This window comes from Drosophila mauritiana, chromosome X (assembly GCF_004382145.1).
Source record: "Drosophila mauritiana strain mau12 chromosome X, ASM438214v1, whole genome shotgun sequence".
In the NCBI taxonomy this organism is placed as follows: Eukaryota; Metazoa; Arthropoda; class Insecta; order Diptera; family Drosophilidae; genus Drosophila; species Drosophila mauritiana.
In genome coordinates, this window is record NC_046672.1 from 22,644,548 (window position 1) to 22,659,710 (window position 15,163).

At 40.2% G+C, this 15,163-nt stretch overlaps 1 protein-coding gene across 2 annotated transcripts in view; it reads right to left on the bottom strand.

Moving 5' to 3' along the window:
* The window catches only part of LOC117147781 (chaoptin), a 197,148-nt gene that overhangs the window by 167,994 nt on the left and 13,991 nt on the right, over positions 1-15,163 (bottom strand). The window lies entirely within an intron of this gene.

Genomic DNA, 15,163 nt, shown 5'->3' on the forward strand with positions numbered 1-15,163 from the left:
AAATAGCTATCGTGGGTGAATCACACGAATTGGGTTCCCAAGTTGAAGTTTTTTTCAATCGTCTTGGTTCTTGTAATTTCAATAATATTGTATTTTTTTTACACTCGGCACAGGTTTGGTCAATAAGTATATCTATTTATCGAATGAAAATAATTACCCAATTTCGGGGATCTTTACAGAGGTTTATATTTCTAAACGTGCTAAGCAACCTTATGGCACAATTTCTACACCACCGTACCATTTCACAAATCGTCCTTAAAATAAAAACTCATAGATACCGTGTTGCCCCCAAATGCTTCAAAAGTTTGTATAACATTTCATACAGCATTTTTTTGATGTTTTATTAGTCTGCGGATAAGCTCGACTTAAAGTTGAATATTCCTGTACTTCAAAATGTTTCTGCAATATTTATATCGTCCCCATTTCCTTGTTTTTTTTCTTGAAGGGGCTTCGTGCTCTTTTTTTTGCAGTTTTCGGTTCCGTGCACTCGCTCCTGCAGTTTGACTAACGAAATTTTGGACTGCGGCGAAATGCTTAAAAATTCGGAATTCAATCAATCTCAACGCTTTGTGTTATTTCCTCCTTTTTGTTCTACCCTTGGTGCTTATTTTATTGTTACCTCTGCAATTGTATCAGCAGAGCGTTCTTTGTCAAGGAAAAATTCGCAAAAACAAAGCAGGAAGAACGTAGAATTCAAGTCGAAAAACAAGTGGGTGGATGGGGCTAGGTGTCGGATGGCGAAGGTAAACACGTTAAGCCAAGGGCCGCTAAGCCCGTAAAAAAGAATTCTAATTTCGAAAAAAGGTTAACTTGAATTTATTAAATTGACCACGTGTTTTATTAGAGGCGATACAGAAAGTTGATAATATATACATATATACATAATAATTATTAGGAACTTGCTCCGAGGCTTGATACCGCGCCGAGGACACAGCTACTGGTGTTCTTGCCTAAAGAGCGAAAAGCACATCTCCGAGGCCACGTGCAACTCGGCGTATGAGCGACATCAAAGCAAAAATTGCATCAGAAAATACTGCCGCTGGCGAGGAGACGCACAATTTGTAAGCAATACGCCAGCCAGAGGGCCACAACAATCCGGGTATCAAGCGCGGATCCCGGAGCATCGGGACTACGGCGCGAAAGGTGCACGACCTAACCGGATGGTTAAGGGAGCCAAGGGCAACGTACAAATCCGCCGGAGCGCGAGGCTAAAAACGGAAATGCGGTAATAATTCTTCTTACACATTCGACGCTCGCAAGGCGCCCTAAAGCTGCCTGAAGAGGCTTGTACTTAGCGCGCAAAAAGCGAGAGGCCAAAAAAATATGCGGAAAACCTAAAAAACAGCGAAAAAACAAGAAAAACTGAGAAAAGTCCATGGAAACCTGGCGAAAAACCAAAGCCAGCGACATGCAAAAATCAACAGGAACAGCGCTGCAGAAGCAAAGCAAGCAAGAAATGCCGGGAAGATGGGGCCAGGAGAAAATGGTCAGAAAGTGCTGGCTGGGGAAAAGTGCGGGAAAGTGGGGAGTAAAGAGAGCAAGTGCAGGAGCAAGGACCACGCGTAATGGGAAGCGGCCGAGCGTGCTGTGGATAACATGTTAATCCTTGTGAAGATAATGAGCAACAATATGCTTTGCATAAGCACCGTCCGAACGGGGCGTACCGACAAAGGGGGCGTGGTAGGTAGTGGGGTGAACTCCCGTGGGAACGTGGCAAATTGCAGATTAGTTCGTTGCAGAGCCGGCGGCGGAAAAATGCAGCAAAGAAGTATGGGCACCGTCGAATGTGAAAACCAATATCTGGACAAAGGGTTCGTGCAACATTTAGGATGTGAGCAGGATGTAAGCGTAGTCGTTGGTTCGACTCTCTTGTTTAAATGAATGGCGAAACCGTTATAGAATGGCGTGCATTAGTTTTAATATTGCTTGAATCGTTCGATAATACCAACCGTATTCATCGTAGTGAAATTATCGATACCGTTAGCGTAAGTAATATATATCGTATTAATTAAGTATTAATTAGTACTTATCTTCTTACAATTGGTTCTATATTCAACTTGCGGGTGGAATGAATCTATTATTTTGGCACATGGCAAAAAACATGCAGCACTCTGTTCTTAAACAAGAATTTATATTTAAACGGTCTTTACACTATTAAAAGCGAATCTAAAAAAGGTGACAGGTAGCCCCAGTCAATACTTTTTTGACTTTATACTCTATGTTAAAAAACACAAATAAGCCACGTTTACTTGATAAGCAATACTTTTATTTAGAGTGATTATGTACCATAGCACCCGGTAGCTTAAACTTCTTACGGTGGCAATTATAGCAAATTCCTTTTGGTCATCATACCTATTTACCCGGAGTGTTACAGTCATACATTTTTGGAAGAAGAAAATAATGCTACTAAAGTTGGACGAGTATATTCGTGAGAAACATTTGATACTCTACAGTCATAATTAGCAGTCATGAAAAGAACTCAGCCCAAACGCCATTGCAGTTCAGCCCCATTGCATATTCAAAGTTATGTCGGGCTGTTTGGATCCTTGGCTCCTCTGTCATCGCCACCGTAATGAACGACCTTCACATCATTTGTGCCACCTGGCAGTATGCAAGTTGAGGCATTGGAGCACTGAGGCAGCAGCCACAAAAGCAGCAGCCTTGATGAGTTTCTAATCAAATTCAATAAAACTGCATTGCACTCGCGCATAAATTTTGTGCAGAAATGGAAATCGAATTGGTTGTTGCACACACACCCGCCAACAGAAAGGTATGCATATTTATGCTCCATTAGGAAATGTGGATATGCATGTGGATATACATATGTGCATGTTGATGAAGGTGAGAGCATCCAAATTAAAATTGATGTTGTTTAGTTATTTAAAAAAATAATATATGTCTTAATATAATTTTATATTTTTTGATGATAAACTCTTTCACTTACACTATTACAAGACACTGGTTATTTGCTTATCCTTAAGGGGAAACCGTTCTCGATCTTCTCCCGAATCTGATCTTATAATTCTTAACCCTAATGCAATCAACCTCGGCCAAGAAGCTGTTCTTTAGAAATTTCTTTAACTATCAATATTACATATGGGTCGATGATATGATCTTACATCGGGTATCTGTCCGGTATTGTGTTTTCGTTTAGTTATGTAGTGTATAGTCAAAACTTGTCTATGTTTTAGAGTTCCATTTTCGTTTTGACCCTTTTTGGGTACTACTAGGACTGGTGAATTAAAAGGTTTTCTACTTGGTCTTATAGTTTGTTTTTTTTAGCATTCTATCGATTTCATTATTACGCGAAATCTGAGACTGACATAGCATGACATATTTTTTGCTATAAATAATATTTTTAGTTGTTTTTTGTATTTCTGTATATTCTTGTTCTATGTGGCATTTCTCTGTAGGGTTCTGATCTAAATATGATCTTCAAATAAATGAAGATCATCAAATATGATCATCAATTTTAGTTATTTTCATACCTTTCTGGGATGGTTGACTTACGGTCCCAGTTTCTTCCCTTTTTAATGGTAATTTCAATTTCTCTCTTGATGTTGATTTAAATTATTTCTTTGCGAAAAATTATTATAATTCTGTCTGTTATTATTATACCCATTTTTATAATGATTGCTCTGACGATAGTAATTATTATTGGGACGAGGTATTAACTTATGGAACTATCTACCATAGAATTGTTATTTGAATTTCAATTATTATTTTGTCCAAAGTTCCCGTTTTGCGGCCAATTATTATTCTGATTATTATTCCAATTGTAATTTATTCTATTTGATGTATTATTATTCTGTCTGGAGTCTACCGGTTAGTTATCCTGATCAGGAATACAAGTAATTTATAGGGTCAGTTGCATCCTTCAGCCTGTTGCATACCTTCTAACCCTTCAGTTCTACGAGGGTCGCATATTATTATTAGTTTTAACCATGTAAACAGCGATAAGCCATACCATACTGTATGGAATACCTATTATCGATTAAAAATGTGTAAATACTAATGTTTGTATGTAATGTATGCCTGCGGTACAATTGTTGATGTGCTAGCTCTGTACGAAAGTAACGCTACAGAGTTGTATTTTTCGCGTTGTACAATTTTGTATAGATGTGTTGGATGGATGCACATGGATGTATGGATATATACCACAGCTCGCACAAAGTGCCGTTACATTGGCTGAGATGCGGTTAATCCAGGCTGTGTGCGGGTGCTGAATGGGGTTGCTGGTGGAAGGGGCGAGGCGGTAGCTCATAAATATACAGATGTGCTTGCGCTCGTGTTTGATCAAACAAGATGGCGGGCGCATAAACAAATACGTCGAGCACGCATCCATATGCATGAGGGCGCAAGTCAATGTGGTCGTTGTTCCCCAAAGCGGTGGCGATGGGCGGTGGGTGCCTTTGATTTGCATAATCTCGGTTTAGTGTTTTTTCTTTATTATTTCCCCGCGGCCCAGGACGCTCTTATCGGTATAGTGAGAGTGAGAGAAAGTGAATCGATTGCACTGGTAGAACGGGGATCGAATGCCACTGCATTCAGCAAGGTGTTGACATTCAGCAGTGTTGAAATTCTCGTTAGGCTACCAGTAGTTCACTCAAAATGAGCTTTAATCTTACATTCTGTCTATGCGTAGTCCTGCCATCTATTGTGTTTGAGATACATGAGCTAAAAATCGACTATATAAGTCTGCAATTGGTAACTCATGAATATACAAAATATGTATCTACCATGTGTTTTTAAACATTCCATGGCAAAATTCAGAGTATATGGCGACACGTTGAAAAGTATGTAACAGGTAGAAGAAAGCGTTTCCAAACAAAGACACTAGAATATTCAATTATTCTAGTGTCTTTGTTCCGACCATATAGAGTATAAATATTCTTGATCAGAATCAATAGACGTGTCAAACTGGCCATGTCCGTCTGACCGTCCGTATGAGCGTCGAGATCTCAGGAACTATAAAAGTTAGAAGGTTAAGATTTAGCATACAGATTCTAGAGACCTATATTGCTACGTCCACTCTAACGCCTACAAACCGCCCAAAACTGCCACGGCCACACTTTTAAAAATGTTTCAATATTTTTTCATATCTGATAGTCAGGGAACTCTACTCTAGCATTCTCCCTTGTTTTATGGTGAAATCTTGACTGCAATAGTGCACACTTACAGCTGTGTTCAAGGAAATAGCAGTGCAAGAGAAACTAAGAACTACAAAGCTATTTTTCTATATCCCTTTTCGGGATCGACGTTTTATACTTTTTACTTTTTTTTGGAAAATGGAATGTGTAGATAGAAAAAAAAGAAAGTCCCGTTAGTTTTTCGAGCTATCCTTTTTATCTTTACATTCTTGAGCAAATTCACAACTTTTAGGCTGTTCATTAGATTAGTCCCGAATTTATCAATATTTTCTAAAATGTGAGTTAATATGTATATTGAAAAGGACAATAAATAAAAAAAATTATATTTTAGTGGGTAGAGGACAGCACTGCTCCCAGGAGAAAAGAATGTTAGTTCTTAAGCTAAGAATTTTTTCTAGCACTGCTATTATTGAACACCAGAAATTCTGCCTATTATGTTGTTTTAATCTATATTTTCGAAACTATAAAAGAAATAAATGTGAAAAATTTGTTAAATTGCTTAATATTAAATACCTAATGTGCCCATTAAAATTGTGAATTATAGGATGTTTTATCTTAAACTCGCAGGTGTCAAGCACTGTTATTTTTATGAACACAGCTGTAAGTCGTTGTCAATCTCTTTGTTTCTTACCCACCGCCAGTTTTCTTTTTTTCTAGTGGCACTGCAGTTGCAAAAGAAAATTAAAATGCGAAATAAAAAAGGGAGATGTAGAGCACCACCACCCGCCAACATGCACGCCACCCATCCACACATGCAAATGCAATTGAATTTGGCCTTGTCGAACTGCGATGGCGGATCGGAGAATGGGATGAAATGAAATGGCGATGGAAGTGGAAATGGAATGAAATGGCCTAACCCGGGACTTACAGAAGCCCCCCAAGGCATATCTGCCGTCATTCTCATCCCGTCACTCTGTCAGTCGCCCCCTCGGCCTGCACTGCATTCCGTCTTCAGAATCCGGTCCTCCAGGACTCCGGCCCAAGATTCCGTGTGCAACCGCTGGAGGCGTTCTCCCGGATTAAGCAAATTTCGCTGTAAAACTATGGAAATGTTCGTCAGCCATGAACAGCTTGCCAGTTGTGCAAAGCGGACCGACGGCGGCTCCACACCATGCGGTATTTCATATGCACGGACGTACATACGAGTGTTCGCGAAATTCTGCATATGAGCGCCCTGCATATGGGTGCGTGTGGCATCTGTGTATACATTAAAGCGGAGGAAAGTTCAAACTTGGGCTAGATCCCTGGCAAATATTAAATGAGAAAAGTTGGAGCCTGGGGTTACCTGTTGCCGAAGACTTTGCTTCTTAACGTACGACAACAACGGCAATCCGTGGGAATTAAAAACCCTTGGGGTGCCGCCTTGAAGTAGGTCAATCAATATTTAGTTTCAGTTGATTGAGCTACACCAGTCTTGAAATGAAAGTTTCCACTAATTACCCATTGTGGCCTCAGTATGTTTGAGTGGTGCGGACCTGGGCACCACTCCAACTTGACTCCAAAAGGTATCCAACTTTCCACGCATTGCTCCCATTTATCAAAAGCCACATGATAACAATAATAATGTGAATTCAAGCAGCCAATACGTCCAGGGGGACGTCCAGGACTTTCGAAATGACCACCGCAATTAATAAACATTTGTCGCACAATTGGTCAAAATTCTAGCCAAAACTTATCCCCCATAAATTTGACTTAAGCACGAGCGTAAGCCAAACACATTTGCATATAAAGTGGGAAGGTGGGCCGGGAAGAGGAAAATGGTGAAAGCGGAAAAAGCGTAGAATGGCAAAGGCCTTGGACGCCGGCCGGAGGGAGGGAAATGCCAAAGTCATGTTGCCATAATACGCAGCTGTAAGCAGCCTAGACAGCCTGTCTACTGACTTTGTGGGCCATCCGAGGTGCTGGCTTAGGCGGGTGGCCTTTCCAAGTGGGTGGATGGAAAACGCCTGTCAAAATATTACACATTAGCATGCATGAAAAATGAAGAAATGCGCAGAACGCGGCCAAATTAGGTTGTAGAGTGCGGCGAGCGACACCGAGACAGATAAGTATGCAAACAAAGGAAGGCGGCGCGTGTGTTTCGGACAAGCACGGGCATGACAGTAGCACCAGGTGCAAATTACGCTCCTAAATACACCCACCCAACATCTATTCTTAGTTGCCATCATAAGGCAATCCTTTAACCCATGCTGAATTGGAAGCAGCTCAGAACAATGGCGCCCCTTTAAATTGAATATTTAGATGCAAGGCACTATTAGACTGATCACCACTGTGTGTGACCCGCTTGTGTGAGGAACAAGTTATCCGCTGACACACAAACTTATTTATATTTATATGCTTATACTCATACAAGCATTTGTCAGAGTTCTTACACATGTTTGCACCCGCGTCGAAGGAAATACGCAAAGTTCATATTATGAAGCATATAGGGAACATAATGGGCGCATGCCACAGACACGCACACACACTCACTTCAACCTCCCGAGCACTCGGCATCACTTGCAACTACTTGTGGGACTGTGAGTTTACTTGCGCGCAAAAAATGAACTTGCCAAACACGTAAACGAAGGTCACACAACAGTCAGCACAACAACACAACGGAGCACCAAACACGCCATTAGAGCTGGAAAATAGAAAAAAAAAACAAGACCCTGGCAAAGAGTCGGCGAAACGAGACGGAGCAACACGCTGAAATAAGGCCAAGCCTTGGGGATCGAAGTTTCGAGTGCCCTTATTTACATGATATACAACACTCTGTCAGTGGAAAATGGGCGAAAATTTAGCACTGGGAGAATTTGTTTGGACTTCTTGGATCTTTGTTCTTCTGTTTGCTTTTCATAATCGAACGCATGCTTGTGTGTTTCACTTTAAAATTAAGTTCTTTACCATCCATGGCTTGTGAAGGTGTCCAAAAGTATGCAGTAAATACCGCTCTCCTTCACTGTTTTTGATGCATACCTTAATTATTTTCTTTTAAATGCGATGGTATTTTTCATATAAAATCTGACACCAGTAGGACCATCCCCTCCGACAGGGTATCGAACCTAACGCATCGCCTTCGGGGGCTCGAAAGTTGGCCAACAAACACACAGGCTTTAGCGCGTGCACACGTACAGACACCATGTCTTTGTGTTGGTACATTGACTGACAGCTCTTTGCCCGGTTATGCCCTGGTATTAGTGTCATTTGCCGTTTGCTTTCCCAAGATTCTGACATTCCCACGAACTTTCGGCGAAGCAAACTAGCAGGCTAGCACACGACGCACAGAGTGCATAAGAAACAAGGAACTACAAAACAGAGCCAGAAACATCATAAGACTAGAAGCTGAACTAAACAAGTAATGGAGCGAGGAACAAAATAGAACTATAAAGTCGTAGCAAATAGTCCTTACAAATAGTCGACTATCGGGACATGAAAAACATTGAGAGCTTGCTACCCTTCTTATTTGACTCTACCAGCCACCACTGCCGACGAGATGACTGCGAATAGTTTATACTCCTCATCCACTAGCTGCTATGAAGGATTTGGACATAGCTAAATGTCGTAGGGGTAAGCAATGAGACATACTTTTTCTGGTCGCGAGTTTCATTGAAGGCCATAGGCAAGAATTCAAAACAATTTCTGTAATAAATGAGGGTTTGAAATCGAACTTGAGCTCAAGTTCAATGCTACATGGCCGTACGCTACATTATTCTAAAATAGCCTTCAGGTAAGAATAATTACTTTGCCTTTGATTTATCCAAAACTGTATAACATTAGTATTTATGTGTATTTAAGCATTTAAGTGCACTTTGTTTGTTTCAACCAAGCAGTTACTAAACGATTTGTATTTATTCAAATCCAGTCATGGATTTGTGGCACAGACTGTGCTAAGAGGCGCCTCTGTTCGCATACAAATCGAAGTGTTTATGTGATTTTGAATGATGGTTTCTGTTTTTATTTTGTGTTGTTGTAATGTGGAGTTCTTTAAGACTTTGACTGGCGATGGCCCTCCGTGTATCTGCTAAAGTGTCTGAGTTTTAAGTCAATAATCGGAATTTCAGCCTATCTTGCCGGCATCGATTGTGCGTATCAAGCGGCTCTGCTCATGTTACGGCCAGCAGCAACTTGGAAATTACGAATCCCTTCGTCATAGCTTCTTCACATTTCTACCCAAAACAGATGGTGCGAAGAAATAAAAGGCGTATTAGAACTAGGTTCATAGGTACGTGAGTGTGCAATATATACAAAATATTGGTTTAGAAAGATTTTTTTTAATTTCATAGTAACTAACTTTGAGTTAGTTTAATATACTCGACGTTTAATTAACTAGAGCTAAAGACCATTTAGTAGAGGGTATCAGTATCTCGTACTTGTACACCCGTGGCACATCTATAAGTTCTTTGTGCCCATTCATCACCACATTTGCAGCACGTCCTGGGCGCTCGGATATCAAAGGACTCACGCTAAAGAGAAGCTTTTTGGGAGGAGTAGTGTTTAATGAAAACCGACTAGGGCCACAGCTGGCATGGAATCACCGCAAATATTGAACTGGTGAAATTCCTGACCAAATATTAATGTTCAACTGGGATAAGTCACCATATTCAAATGAAGTAGAGTTTATATTTAATATGATTCGTATAATAAATTGCTCTGCCTGTCATTTTAAAATAAAATATATTAAACTAAAAAATACAAATTAAAAGACTTGCTAAATAAAAATTATATACATGTAGGAATTAATTAATTACCGCGTAAAATGTTTTACATCTGGGTTAGCTCTTCCTGAAAAAAAATTGATACCGTCTACATTGTGTTAACATTGCACTATGGTCCAGAATTCGTTTTTTTTGGCATAAAGTCTAAATTTTTATGTCAAAATATCGTCCTTTAGCAATTATTTTATAATAGAAAATTGATCATATAAATAAAAACCAAAAACAAAATTGACCGAAAGCTTCACTAAATCGTTTTATGAGCTTTTAAAGGTGAAGTGATAAACATCTGATTGAGAGAATGCAATTCCCGCCAAATTATTCGCTTTTTCCACCTTTTAAGAGCGTTTTACATTGGTGTATTTTAACTTGACGATAACAATATTTTAATCTTTCAAATAGATTATAGGCTTACACAAAGTTATCTTACGTTTTAAACAATGATTGTTTTAAATTTCATAAATACAGTCTTCTTTTACTGCTAGCCAGCCCCTTTTCTTATCTTTTGATTTGCACTCCTCTTTCATTTAGATTTTCCTTCAGATTCTTAAAAACTTGTTACCAACTGCTTTCCATCCTTAGTGGCACTGCCACTAGGCTTTTCCCAAGGCGGAGTTTTCGCGGTGCCGCGGTGTGGCAAGATGTCGCAAGATAAGCATCGATAACTATCGACGTCTGACAATTCTACACAACTACGACCTCTAATAATGAAACGAGATAAACAAGGTAAACAAAAGGATAAATTTGAAATAAATAAATAAATAAAAAATGTGCACCTACCATACTCAGCATGCTCATTACTCCCCCACAGTGAACACTTACTCAAACAATTCTGTAAGTCCTCTCGTTTTAATTAAAATAAATATGATGTTGTGACATCTGCGGTCACCCAAAGTGTAGGAATTTATTAATAAGCGCATACAATGTTTTATGAGGATAAATTTAAATATAAAGTGTTTTGTTGGGTTCTACAAAGTTCTTTATTCACTGTTCTCTTCACTTGTTCATTCGGTTTTCTCTACACAACTACTACCACTCTTCTCGCACAAGAATCGGCGGTTTATCAAGTATCGAGTACTTTGCTTGGCATTTTAAATGTCGACCTGCCTAAGTGTTGCCTTATTGCATAAACCGGTTTGCCGCGAAGAATGCCCGCATAGTTCAAAACTCACATACACTTTTAGTGCGCCAACTTTTTTTTTAAATTCCTTTCCACATTCGCTCTTTTCTACGGTGTAAAGTGGACAGAGTGGTGTTGTAATCGCTCGCATTGCGCCACGTCCTTCGTCCGTCGTCCTTGTTCCTTATTCCGTCGTCTTTCACCGGTTACTTCGATTGTCACCCGTGCGTAGCTGCACGCTCCGTCACCCCCGACCCTTCCCCTTTTGGGAAAAGCTGTTGTTCTTCATGGCCGCGGAAATAGTTAGCATAGCGACGCGTCGTCGAAAACCAGGAGCAGGTGCAAATGAATGCCTAGATTTATGCGTAATAAATTTCAATCTGTTGCCAACAAGACGCAGATTAGAGGCCAGATCCCTTGGCGAGTCCCTCGCCCGACTTGCGGTTCATTTTGGGGTCGGTATTTTGGGGTCTCGTGATAAATGGCTGGGCAACTCTGAGCGGCGACTGACCACCACGATGAACTGGCTAAAAAGATACCCTAAGGCCCCAAAAATACCCATCACAAAACAAAAAAAAAAAAAAAAACAGAAGGAAAAAATTGGTGGAAGCCTAATGAAGTCGAATATGCAAATCGTAATCGACAAGATGTCTTTATTCAAGCACAAGAAGGTTCCGTCCTCTCGGTACCCGAGGGTGGAATTTCAGCCCGATATAAGCTGAAGGTCTCCCCAGGTAAACACTACGTCCCGAAAGGGATTGTGATTATTTGGCCACTCAAAATTGAGTTATTAGTTATAAGGGATATGGGCATTAATTTGTCTAATAACTAGTTATGACTGAACTGTATTCTAGAGAGCACTAAAGCGAGCGATTCCGATTTAGTGCGCGTAAAATAGGCAAATCTTTACAAATGAATAGTGAAACAATGCCCAGGAAGATAGAAAGGCACTTCAATCAACTGGTCGTTCCACCAAACAAAGGAAAACTTAAGGACGGAATTGCTCATTGTCGTCATCATCGTCGTCCTTGCGGCTACTGTTTTTTGAGGGCGGAGAAGCCAACGCCTTGTTAAATGAGTTGTAAAAATGCCAGATTGCCACAGACTGTCGGCTTGGGCAAAAAGACGCAAAAAAACAATTTTTTTTCGAAAGGGAAGTTAATATGCCAATTATGGCATTTTTAACTTAATGTGTTTCCATAACTCGGCAAACTAGTAACTATTCATAACCGGGATAACCAGTATCTTAAGGTAGCCAAGGCATTATAGCCGAAGTCCACAAAACTTTTTAAGAACTTACAATTTGTTTTCTGTGTGCCATTCAGCCATTTTGTTGCTTATTGAGTACTCGCCCGAATTGTCATTATCCTTTGGTGAATTTGTCGCAGGTGCTCCTTTGAAATATATACAACGACTATGAGACCACGCCCAGGTGGCTAACCAAGATTTCCCCACATTACCAGTCCTCGTGGAGGAATAGGGCATGGGGGCAGATGGAAAATACGAGGAGCCCCAAGCCCAAAAACACCCCCCTTTGGGGAAAACGCGCCCGTTCCAAGTTTCATCCTGTCAACAAGTCGCAATTTCAGCTGCATTTGTCGTCTCAGCCGACGTCGTCGTTTGCCATTTCACTTTGAAAATTGCCATTTCCGTTCAATTTCGCTTGCAAATTAGAATTCCAGTGATACGCTCTGTGAGCCTCCATGCATATAGAATGAATACATTCACATTCGCATTCCCTTGCATGTGGGTGTTTTTTGGCATCTGTGCGCATTTGTTTTTGCCAGTTTAAACTGTTGCATTTTCGCCCCTGGATATATGTATCTTTCACATGTCTGTATGTATACGGTCTGATGAGTGTACCTAAAAAAAAAACTTACCATGCGAAACTTTTTCCTGCTTTCGAACACATGTTCACTAGCGGAGGGTATTAATATTTTGATGTGTTGTAAGTTACAAAGTTATGGAGTTATTCAATATGTATATAAATCAATATTAAATTGCATACCCTACAAGCTAAATTTGTATATATTCACTTATTCCAAAAGTGTGAATGCACTACGGCTCTTTTAATAAATCGAAGATCTTAAACATATCTAAAATATCATAAAAGATACGAACAATATTCTCAAGAGTATTCCAAACTTCGCTTTTCGCCAAAAGGCGTTCTCCTCTTTTTTCTATTTTTGCACTTGTCGTATATGAAAGTTTCGCAGTTTACTCCCTGAGCTAAAATTACATTCCAGAATGTCGACGACGGCGTCTGTCTGAGTTTTCTGGTTATACGTTTTTTCGCTGCCTCAGCCGGCGAGATGCAACTGCATCTGTTTATCATTCGGTGTCGACCAGCTCCCCGGTTCCGCCGGCATCCCATACCCTACATACTGTGGCAAATAAATACACATGTAATTTCAAGATTTGCATTTAATGGCAAAGTGTGGCCAAGAGGAATAGACTACGAAATGGAGCGGCTCAGAGGTGAACCGGCTGAGTGGCATCCCCTGGGTAAGATGTCTCGAAGTGGTATTAAATATGAAGTGTGGCGTCTAGTCAACAATCAGCGGTCAAATGCAAATAAACTCACTCATAACTCCGCGATGAGCGCCTGGCGAGACCGAAATCCCGAGCAGGACTACAATGCTTTTTTCGACCAGATATTTTCCTTCGTTTGCGAATGGAAGCAAAGGTATTAAAGAGCTAATGACACATTCTTCTGCTTGAGAAAAACACATTTGTCTGTTCAACGAAACAACCAAAATTTATCAGTTGACTTTCTTAAAAGCGACCTTACAATGTAGTGGTGTGGATTCCTTTATTTTTTACACGTATATTCCATTCAAGCGCACTGAAGTGCAAGCATGTTTGGAATTTATGCCTATTTCTTCTAAGGTTATTGACCATAAATTTAGGGGAAAACAGCCAATGCAAATGTTTTCCATTTGCATTCGAGTAGCTCTTTCTGCCCCCGTCTTTCTATACCCCACTACCTTCAGTTTTCAACGCTTCCACCAGTTAAGCCCCTTTTTTCCCGCAACGAGTTCATTATTTTATAAAGTTTGGCATAGATGCGATCCGACGAACACAACTATAAACAACATCGAGGCATTGGCATCGTACACAGATTGCCACCATTCGATTATCTCAGTTGAATGAATTGTCTTATTCGATTCGATGAGCGACTCACTGAATGAATGACAGACCGTCTGACTGACTGGCTGACTGAATGGGTAAATGGCTGAATGGCGGATTGACTGAGTGGGTGAAGGGATGTTGACTGGGGTCGGGGCTGAAAAATAGCAGCTCCGGATGGGATGGATATATAGTTATTTGCTTGAACTGATTGCAAAAACCTTGAGACATGCCAAGACATATGGCCGGAGTTAACGACATTATGCAAATTGGATTTAAATATTTACACAGCGCATCTCTGGATCAACGTAAATTGCAACGGATGAGTTTAGAAAAACTAGAATATCGAATGCTCTTAATAAAGCCTACACCAATCAGTAAAAAGTACTTAAACCCTTTCTCAGAACTCATTCTACAAACCAAAGATTAAACAAGAGTGAATGTTATAGTCAAGATGCCCGACTATCAGATACCCCTTACACAGCTAGTGCGAACTCTGCGATATCTGCGGGGAATAAACTGGGAAAAAATTTAAAAATTCTTCCAAAGTGTGGGTGTGACCGGTTCGGCGGCTTTAGGGCGTTAGAGTAGGCGTGGCAAGAAGTTTTTTGGTAAATCGATAGAAATTTACAAGACTAATAAAATAATGAAAAAATATCGAATAATGGTTCTTAATCACGGTCAATTGCCGAATCGAACTGTCCATGTCCGTCTCTCCGTCTGTCCGTCTGCCCTTATGAATGCATCGATATCAGAAACTAAAAAAGCTAGAATGTTGAGATTGAGTAATTAGCTTCCAGAGATATTTTATTGTTTGTTTGGTCAATTTCTATCGGTATACCAAAAACACTTTGGCCACGCCCTTACACCTACAAATCGCTCAAAACGGTCACGCCTACATTTCTCAACAAATAGAAAAATATTTTTATTTTATTCACCAATATCGATCGATATTCCAGAAAAATGATCTCAAACTAACGGTATATTTATTTTAAGCTCAATTTGGGCACAGAAGTCTAATGAATTTAGGTGAAGAGAGAGGAGGGCACCGGTTGCATGGATCTTCTGTT